At 38.2% G+C, this 10,558-nt stretch overlaps 1 pseudogene; it reads left to right on the forward strand.

Annotated features, from left to right (window-relative positions):
• The first annotated feature begins 312 nt into the window (after positions 1 to 312).
• On the forward strand, positions 313 to 8,499 carry LOC133763854 (zinc finger CCCH domain-containing protein 15-like; annotated as a pseudogene).
• Positions 8,500 to 10,558: the final 2,059 nt, after the last annotated feature.

Raw genomic sequence — 10,558 nt, forward strand, 5'->3', positions numbered from 1 at the left:
AACATTTCAGAATCTGTGGGATGCAGCGAAAGCAGTATTAAGAGGCAAGTTTTTAATGAACAGTGGCAAGTTTACAGCAATAAATGCACAATAAGTGTACTAGAACAGATGGGCTTATTAGAAAATATCATGTTTGCTCTGATTTGTGGGAGCAAATACAAATAGTACAAAAATGTAAGTATATGAGTAAAATTGACATCTTAAAATTTGATTATTGTTTCTAGCCCTTATGTATACTCCTGAGGAACACCGCTCTTTATATACTCTAAAAAAGAAAGAAAAATAGAATTATTTCAAATAATCAATCTAATGATGTATCTCAAGGAACTAGAAAAGAACAAACCAATCCCCAAATTATTAGCAGGTAAGAAATAATAATGATAACAGCAGACATAAACTCATCAAAATTACAAAACAGAATATAAAAGACTCACAAAATCAAAAGCAGTTTATTTTAAAAAGATAAAATAGGTAGACCTTTAGCCACACTAACAAAAGAAAAAAATCCACAAAAACAAAATTAGAGATAAAATGGTGACATTTCATCTGATAAAACTGAAATGCAAAGAATCCTAAGAAATTACTATGGCAACCATATGCTAACAAGGCGGAAAATCATGATGATTTTGGTAAATTCCTGCATATGCAAACTACTGAGATTAAATCAAAAAGATATTTGAAATCCATACAGGTCAATAACAAGTAATGAGATTGGATCAATAAGTTTACCATCAAAGAAAAGTCCAGGACCTTATAGCATTACAACTGAATTCTACAAAATATTTAAAGAGGAACAAACTGTAATACTCTTCAATGTATTCTAAAATATCGGAAAAGGATAGAACTCTGCCAAACTCTATATGAGGCCAGATTACTCTGATAGCAAAACCAAACAAAGACCCAGCACAAAGGATCTGTCATTTAAATCTACCCATGAGTAAATATCAGATTAAGTCAAATTGAGAAATAATGTGACAACTAATTATCCTGTCCTCTTTAAAACCTCTAGGCTCAAAGGAAAAAAAAAAAAAAAAAGAACGTGACAAAGGACTAGGGAATGTTTCTAAATTAAAGGAGACTAGCAGACATGTGACAAATAAATGAAATATGTGATCCTGAATTGGATCCTGGAATGTAGGAAAAATTTTGAGACTGTTATTGGGGCATATAATGCAATTTAAAAATAGGCCTTAATAAATTTTTGATTTTGAGTAACTGTATCTTACTATGAAAGATCATATTTGTATTGTTAAGAAATTATATACATGCTATATTTCTTTTTGGAAAACAGTTGTAAATGCAAAAATCTCCAATTTATTGTCAAATTATGCATAAAGGAATAGATGGAGCCAATAAACAAAATGTAAACAAATGTTAAGTCTGGAAAATGGGCACACAGAGTTTCCTTGAATGAATTGTCAGTTTGAAGTTATGCTTAAAAATTAAGAATCTGGCCGCAGCTCACGTGGCTAATCATCCGCCTGCGGCGCCAGCACTCCGGGTTCTAGCCCCTGTTGGGGCGCTGGATTCTGTCCTGGTTGCTCCTCTTCCAGTCCAGCTCTCTGCTGTGGCCCAGGAAGGCAGTGGAGGATGGCCCAAGTGCTTGGGCCCTGCACCTGCATGGGAGACCAGGAGGAAGCACCTTGCTCCTGGCTCGGGTTGGAGCAGCACTGGCCATAGCGGCCATTTGGGGAGTGAACCTACGGAAGGAAGAGCTTTCTCTTTGTCGCTCTCTCTCTCACTGTCTAACTCTGCCTGTCCAAAAAAAAAAATAAATAAAGAAGTTTCAGGATGATCAAAGTAAAAGTTATGAAAATAATTACATACTGAGGGAAAGAGATGGCAGGGAAATGCCACTGGAAAAGAGCATATGGGGGCATATGGTGGCTTCTTGCATGCTTGGAATTTTGTTTCTTAATTTGAGTTTGAATATATTGTTTAGTTATTATTCTTGACATTCAGAATTTATGTTTCTGTAAGTATGAGTCATTCTGTAGAAAAAGAGACACCAAGATTAAACAGTATCCAAGATAATAGTACTTATTCACGGGGAAGCCAGGGCTTAAGCTCAGATCTTCGGATCCCATCAAGTTCCTTTCTCCACCAGTGACAGAGCTAGGATGGTAATGAAGGTTGTAAGTGTTTGGCCAGTGAATTCCAAACACTGACTTCAACCATTCATCTGTCTCTGCAGAGCCTAAAGAGAAATATATGCACAGAAAGATCCTGTTTATAGGCAAGTAGAACTTCAACGTGGACTAAGTTCCTGATTCCCAAATCCAGTGCAATCTCTGGTGAGTAAACTGGGCCAGTTATAGAACTTCTTTTTTTATAGACTAGAGACAACCAAGTCAGAGAATCAACAGCAAGCTGAATGGCCATGTCATCCTCATTCTCTCTAACTATATGCACAAGTCTTGGATTATGTGTGATCCTAATGGTGCAGTTTTCACTAGAGCAATCAAGCTAGCGAGAGTAAAGCATCTCTGTCTATTTAGGTTTATATATATCCTGCTAAGATTTGCCCATGTTTAGCAAAAGCTAAACAGGGTCCTTCCCCTCAGTCAAATAAAATGGATACTCTTGGGAATAGAGTAGAAAGTAAGTTGTGAATTTGTTCTGGCAAGTAGAGAACATTGCACTTTTTGGGTAGACTTTCTTAGGGTCCAAGGACAAGACTACAGAAGCAGGGACATAACTGAGACCTACTGGTCTTGAGAGTTGGAAAGTCTGAGCAATTAGAGTGTGTGGTATCTGGTGAACAAGAGCAACCATAGTATTTCTTTGTTTTCTTATTATGTGACTATAAAAAGATGTCAACAGTACATTTAATTTTGCCATAGAGAAGAAATATGCAGGTCATAATGAAGGTGAGAGTATGCTTATAATCATATGTTTGTTCTCATAAAAATCAAGTCAATATAAGAAATGTTGCATTTGAAAGTTTTGTGCCCCATGTGGTGGTAGTGGGTTGAAACGTCCACAATGGGATCTTTTGATTTTCCCTACCTCTCATATTATATCTTTACATTTTTTAATCTAGAGGGTTCTATATTGCCACCTCCTCCCTCCCCTCCTGCCTGCTCCCCTGCTTTGCTCTTTTGTATAAAGGTGAGTCCTGAAAACATGTTCCAAACAATGTCATATCCTGTATACTTAGAGAAAAAGGAAATAGTTGCTTAGCAACAAGGCCTTGTTAAAAATTTCAAGCATTCTTTTACTTTGGCTTTCAGTTTTAGGTACTTAGGAAATTATTTTTACAAGGATCTAAGATTAGAATGAAAAATGTCTGCTTAAAATGAGGAGGAGGGAGAGGAGGGATGGATGGGAGGAAGGTATGGGAAGGAGGAGATTAATTAAGGATCTGGTATCACAGCACAAGTGACATTTAGTGGCAATGAGAGTGGAGAGAAGGGATTGGAGAGACTTGGCCATGGGTGACACAGGGAGTTTCACTTTTCCATTTTCCTTCTGGTTTCCATGACTTCTCCAGAACCTAACACAGGATGCCAATCAACTAGTGGAGAATGAACATCCTACACCGTGTTAGTAATTCAAAGCTGTCCCAGGGCTGTAGGCACAAAACAGAAAAGATCACAGTTGAAAATTCATTTGCTATTAGACCTCCTTAAAACATCTTTCTGGCCTCTATAGGATGACTTTTGTAACATCTCAAATGATTTTCTATCAGGGAGATTTACTCACATTATTAAATATTTCACGGAAATATGGTTGTTCAGAAGCTCATGCTATAGAGGTCATATGATTTACTTGCTCACCCATAATTTTATATTTAGATTATTTTGAGAAATTTGTTTCCATCAATGTTACTTCTATGAATTTACCCTTATACAACTCTGTCTCAGAAAATCTCCAAAGGACAGGTAATTAATATAATGTTTTGAAGTATTGAACCTTAAAAATATTCTTATCTATGGAATAATTGCTTCCAGAAAATTTGAGTACAGAAGTAAATATTTTCTATTCTGGTGAGACATAATGTATTGATGGTTTATTTGAATATTTGGTTACTAGTAAGATTTCATTTCTTGTTTATGTTGTATATCTAAGTCTTTATATCTGAGGTCATGTAATTGCCTACTGAGTTTTCATTTGTCTTTGTGGTAATATTTATTGAATTCACTTTTCACAGTTTGTGACCTGATTTTTACTTTATGAATTTTAGTCTATTTTAGTTTGTTTTTAAAGATTTTATTTATTTATTTGAGAGGTAGAGTTGCAGAGAGAGGGAGAGACAGAGAGGAAGGTCTTCCAACCGCTGGTTCACTCCCCAAATGGCCACAATGGCCAAAGCTCAGCGGATCTGAAGCCAGGAGTCAGGAGCATGAATTCCTATGCGGATACACGGGCTCAGAACTTGGGCCATCCTCTAGTGCCTTCCCAGGTGACAGCAGAGAACTGTAATAGAAGAGGAGCAGCTGGGACTAGAATGGGCACCTTTATTGGATGCTAGCACTGCGGGCCACTGCACCACAGACTGGTCACCTATTTTAGTTTTGATATATAGACATCTTACCTATTTTTGTAGCAGTCCTAAGAGTACAATGATGAAAAACAATCTCTGCTATCTCACTGCCTGGGTTTGAATTCTGGCTCCAACACCTCTGAGCTGTGTGATTTTGGTCAAATTAATTTTACACTCTGTCTTTCTTTTCTGCTCTATCTAATGAACATTATAATTATATCACATGCATGTGGAATGATGACATTTCAACAAATTAATACATGTAGAAAGTATGTAGAATGATACCTCATACATGCTAAGCATTCAGAAATTAAAGCAACATGCTACAATGTAGTAAAGATATTAATCCAGTTCTTTGTAATTTCTTCCATGGCTTTTATAGTTAGAAGGTACACATCCATAGACAAACTATAAAGTATTCCTTCACCTCTAGATTTATTTTTGTTGTTTTTGCTCATTATTTATTTATGCTTGACTGTTTTATGGACCAAAGTTTCTGTTGACATACAGTAAGAAGTGAGTTGACTTGATTTTTCCTCCCAATTGTGAAATGTTTCTGTTGTTAATAAACCCATATCTTCTTATTCATTTGTATAATTCATTTATTTACAAGTTTTTGGATACACTTGGATCTGTTTAAGGGTTACTTCTTTTATCTTTTGCTGTCTATCCCAGAACTATAATAAAAAACAAATCAGTGTAAGTTTTAATTTCATGGGTGAATTCTGATGTCATCATTTTCAAAATTCTGTTAGCTACTTTGTGCAGTAATTCAGATGGTTATGTGAATGATTTTAATGTGTTAAAATGTCACTGAGACTTTGAATAGGTTTATAGTAATTTATAAATTGATTAACAGTGAAGTGACAGTTGAAATATTTAGTGTCTTCATTTACATAATCTTGTATATCACCCAACATGTTTTTAGTGTTTTCATAATGCTTCCCACACAGTTCTTGATATTATAAGCTGTTAGTATTTTTTTGCCAGTTGTAAACAGAATTTTCTCCCCTTGTATATCTGACTATACATAGGATAAAGTTATGGTTAAAGTTCTTTTAGTTTCCTTCACTTATATTGTCCCTGTGTTTTCTTTTTGCAAGATGTTTAGATTATGAATCAGACTACTTGCCAAACATCATTTGAACTAGAAATAGGGATATTCTGTTTCTTTTTTAAAATGTTTTATTTATTTATATATATATGTATATATATATTGTCTTAGTTAAATATATGCAAGGAGATATATACACAGACACAGACATACACACATATATATGCCTAAATATAGGCATACATATACATATATATTATATAGGCATATATATATTCATATGTATATGAATGCTCAGTATATATAGATATATAAAACTTGAAATATATATATGAAAGAGAGAGAGAGGGAGAGAGAGAATGCTTTAGCAGAAAGCTGGATCAACAGCTAAGTTGAGACTCAAAGCCAGGCCATCTGACATGCGTTGTGGGCATTCTAAATAATGGTTTAACCACAGTGCCAGAATACCTTGCCCAATGATACTATTTCTTTTTTTTTCTTTTTTCTTTTTGACAGGCAGAGTTAGTGAGAGAGAGAAACAGAGAGAAAGGTCTTCCTTCTGTTGGTTCACCCTGCAAATGGCCGCTACGGCCGGCGTGCTGCGCTGATCCGAAGCCAGAAGCAAGGTGCTTCCTCCTGGTCTCCCATGCGGGTGCAGGGCCCAAGCACTTGGGCCATCCTCTACTGCCTTCCCGGGCCACAGCAGAGAGCTGGACTGGAAGAGGAGCAACCAGGACAGAATCTGGTGCCCCAACCGGACTAGAACCCAGGGTGCTGGCGCCGCAGGCAATGATACTATTTCTTAACAGTTATTTTTACTAGTGAAGCATTTTTATTATGTCCTATCTACATGTAATTTTTGCTTGCAGAGAAAGAAATGGTTTGTGCTACACATAGCTGACGTTAGACAAGTTATTTAACGACAGTTTTTTGTTTTTGTTTTTTTTTAATTTTTGACAGGCAGAGTGGACAGTGAGAGAGAGAGAGAAAGGTCTTCCTTTTGCCGTTGGTTCACCCTCCAATGGCCGCCGCGGTAGGCGCGCTGCGGCCGGCGCACCGCGCTGATCCGATGGCAGGAGCCAGGTGCTTCTCCTGGTCTCCCATGGGGTGCAGGGCCCAAGCAGAGAGCTGGCCTGGAAGAGAGGCAACCGGGACAGCATCGGTGCCTGGACCAGGACTAGAACCCAGTGTGCCAGCGCCGCAAGGCGGAGGATGTGATATGTATTAGGGAGAATGGCTAGTATTCAAGATGTATGTTCAGCCTTATACAGGGCCAAGGCATGTAATCTTTCAGGAAAGAAGTTTGAGGGATCGATGGGAATTCACTAGGCAACCTGTGGATGTTCCTGACAGAGGAATGGGCTAGAATGTAAAGATTAAAGTAATTCATTTAGGGTTGTGTGCCTGAGAAGTGAGGAGGAACGTGGCATTAGGTAAAGTAAGCATTGGGACTAGGGTCATGGGAAGATTTTTTTATCTTTAAAGAGAAAACAAAAGAGACCTTTTAAAAAGTTAAAATTGGGAGCTGAAATGCTCTGTGCCCCGACCTGTAGCAAAGGCCACGTTTTGGCAGCGAATGAAGTGTTCATTTTCCGTGCAGTGCAGCGGCTATGGCCGCCAGATCTTCCTTCTCCTCTTGCCTTGGGGCCAGATCCCTCGATGGTATCCAGCTGTGTTTAAGTCTGGCCAGTGCCACCTGACTCCATAATTCCCCCCAAGAAATAGGCTCAGGCTGGGGGCAGCAAAAAGACGGAGTAGAAAAAGAAGGAAAAGATTATTGAAGACACAACTTTTGGTCTAATGAACAAGAAAGGAGCAAAGCAACAGACATTTATCAAAGCTGTCACTCATCAGGTTAAATTTGGTCAACAAAATCCATGTCAGGTAGCACAAAGTGAAGCTGAGAAGAAATTGAAGAAAGATGACAAGAAGAAACAATTATAGGAACTAAATGAATTCTACAAGCCTGTAGTCCATGCTCAAAAAATTAGTAAAGGTGCAGATCCCAAGTCCGTGGTGTGTGCATTCTTCAAGCAATGTATTAAAGGAGGTAAGTGTGAGTTCTCTCATGACTTGACTCTGGAGAGAAAATGTGAAAAGAGAAGTGTTTACATTGATGCAAGAGATGAAGAACTTGAAACATACTATGGATAACTGGATGAGAAAAAGCTGGAAGAAGTAGTGAACAAGAAGCACTGTGAAGCAGAAAAGAAAAAAAAAAAAACTCAAATAGTGTGCAAGCATTTCCATGAAGCCATTGAAAACAAGTATGGCTGGCTTTGAGTTTGCCCTGGAGGAGACGATGATTGCATGTATCACCATGCACTTCCTCCTGGATTTATGTTGAAAAAAGACAAAAACAAAGAAAAGAAAGAAGTTGAAATTTTATTAGAAGATTTTATTGAAAGAGCGCATTCTGCCCTAGGCCCAAGTTTACCAAAATCACTCTAGAATCTTTTCTTGCATGGAAAAAAATGAAAAGACAAGAAAATATTGATGGACTTAGGCCAGCGCCGTGGCTTAACAGGCTAATCCTCCACTTTGCGGCGCCGGCACACTGGGTTCTAGTCCCGGTCGGGGCGCCGGATTCTATCCCGGTTGCCCCTCTTCCAGGCCAGCTCTCTGCTATGGCCCGGAAAGGCAGTGGAGGATGGCCCAAGTGCTTGGGCCCTGCACCCGAATGGGAGACCAGGAGAAGTACCTGGCTCCTGGCTTCGGATGGGCGTGGTGCGCCGGCTGCATCGGCCATTGGAGGGTGAACCAGCGGCAAAAAGGAAGACCTTTCTCTCTGTCTCTCTCTCTCTCACTATCCACTCTGCCTGTCAAAAAAAAAAAAATTGATGGACTTGAACAAGATGTAGAAAGAAGAAAAGCTGCCTTTAAGGTAGGCAAAGCACTAGTGATCAGTAGTTGTGGGGCAACCAAATGTCCCTTGAGAAGCAAAATCACTCCTGGTTGAGAAATACTGAGTCACAGAAATTTCAGTTGTTTTTCTTCTGAATTAAAACTGTTATAATGATTTTGGTTTTAGTCTAAATTCACTCTCACACAGTAACATCTCACAAATGAGGTCCAAAATTATTAATAACTGTGAACTCTATTATAATGTAGAAACCACAATCATCTATATCTTTTACTCACTTATTGCATCAAAAATTTTCCAAACACCTGCATTATTCCAGCATTATGTCAGCTGCCAGAGCTACAAACACATGAGACAACATTGCACAAGGATGGGACTGCAGATTTTTTTTTAAGTAAACAAAAATTAGAAGTCTATTGAGAAGTGAGAAGAAAGATAATGATTAAAATCCTTGATGAGAGGGGCTGGTGCTGTGGCGCAGCGGGTTAACACCCTGATTTGAAGTGCCTGCATCCCATATGGACGCCGGTTCAAGACCCGGTGCTACTCCACTTCTGATTCAGCTTTCTGCCATGGCCTGAGAAAGCAGTAGAAGAGGGTCCAAGTCCTTGGGCCCATGCACCTGTGTGGGAGACCTGGAAGGATCTCCTGGCTTCAGGTTGGCACAGCTCTGGCCATTGTGGCCAATTGGGGAGTGAACAATCAGATGGAAGACCTCTCTCTCTCTCTCTCTCTCTCTCTCTGCCTCTCTTCTCTCTGTGTAACTCTGACTTTCAAATAAATAAATAAAACTTTTAAAAAAAGTATCCTTGATGAAGGAGAGCTCATAGGAAATTATAAAAATTATAAGGGAAGCTCTGTGCAGAAACCAGAAAGTGACAAATATTTTTCAGGCTGATAGAGTGGGGAAGTGGCTTAGAAACTAAAGATTTTTAACAATATTCTAGGACATGTACAGGAGCACTTCAAAAAGTTAACAGATTGAAAAGGTATGTTTATGTAGTTCCCAATTATTTTTAAATCCATATACAGTTTTATGATAATACACATTTTCCACGAACTATTTGAAAGGGGCAGGGAGAAGGAGAGAGAGAAATTGATTTTCCATTAACTCTAAATGCCTGTAACAACTAGGGCTGGATCAAGCTGAAAACAGGAGTCTGAAACTCCGTGTAGGTGGTAGGGACCCAAGCACTTAGGCCATCATCTGATGCTTTCAAGGACACATTAGCAGGAAGCTGGATTGGAAGGAAAGTAATGGAGACTCAAACCAATGGTACAACATGGGATGCGAGTGGAAACTGATGTACATAATGTCCACCCCTATCAACTTTTTGAAGACCCTTCAAGTTAGTGCCATCTCTATTTTAATACAGAAAATTGAAATAGCAAACTTTTAGCTTAGGGTCACTTACTTAGATAGTAATAAAATTAACCTGTCAATTTATTCCCTAGATTAATATAATTTGTCTCTTTCAGTCAAATTCAGATGAATAAGAGAAAGTCAGGGAATGCTCTTGACAAATTTAAAAAGAAAAAATATTACAATGATAAACAACCCTCTCCTGTATTAGTACATTGCACAGGACATAGTCAGAGAAATTATCTCTTGGGATCCTTCCACAAGCCCTATCAGTTACAGCAGTTACAGTATACATGATCCTATCTGCTTTATAATGACAGAGTAACTATAGGATTATTAAGTTAACTGAAAATATATCATTGTAAAAATTATGAATCAAAATGTGAGAGGGAGGGGGAAGAAGGGTTGGAGCATGGGCTAGAGGGAGAGTAATATCACCATGTTCCTAAATCTTTATGTATGAGATAAATGAGATTTGTTTAACTTAAATAAAATTTAAGAAAGCAAGCAAGCAAGCAATAGTCTGAGAGCATATTTAGGTATATGTGCCCACGGTGTACCTGCCCTTCTTGGCATAGGTATATGGTTCACATAGTCAATGCAGTGATTCATTGTATTTTAGTTTGTCATTGTATTTCAGCACCAGGATTCTGCCATCATTTTACTATCCTTGAAAACTGTTCAATGTCTGCACTTTAGGCTGAAATTGTAGTGTTTTAAAGCTAAATTTAAAAGAGTAATTTATTGCTGTCCCCATGAAGAAATAGAACCAATCAGTATAATAAAAAATTT

This window comes from Lepus europaeus, chromosome 7 (genome assembly GCF_033115175.1).
Source record: "Lepus europaeus isolate LE1 chromosome 7, mLepTim1.pri, whole genome shotgun sequence".
In the NCBI taxonomy this organism is placed as follows: domain Eukaryota; kingdom Metazoa; phylum Chordata; class Mammalia; order Lagomorpha; family Leporidae; genus Lepus; species Lepus europaeus.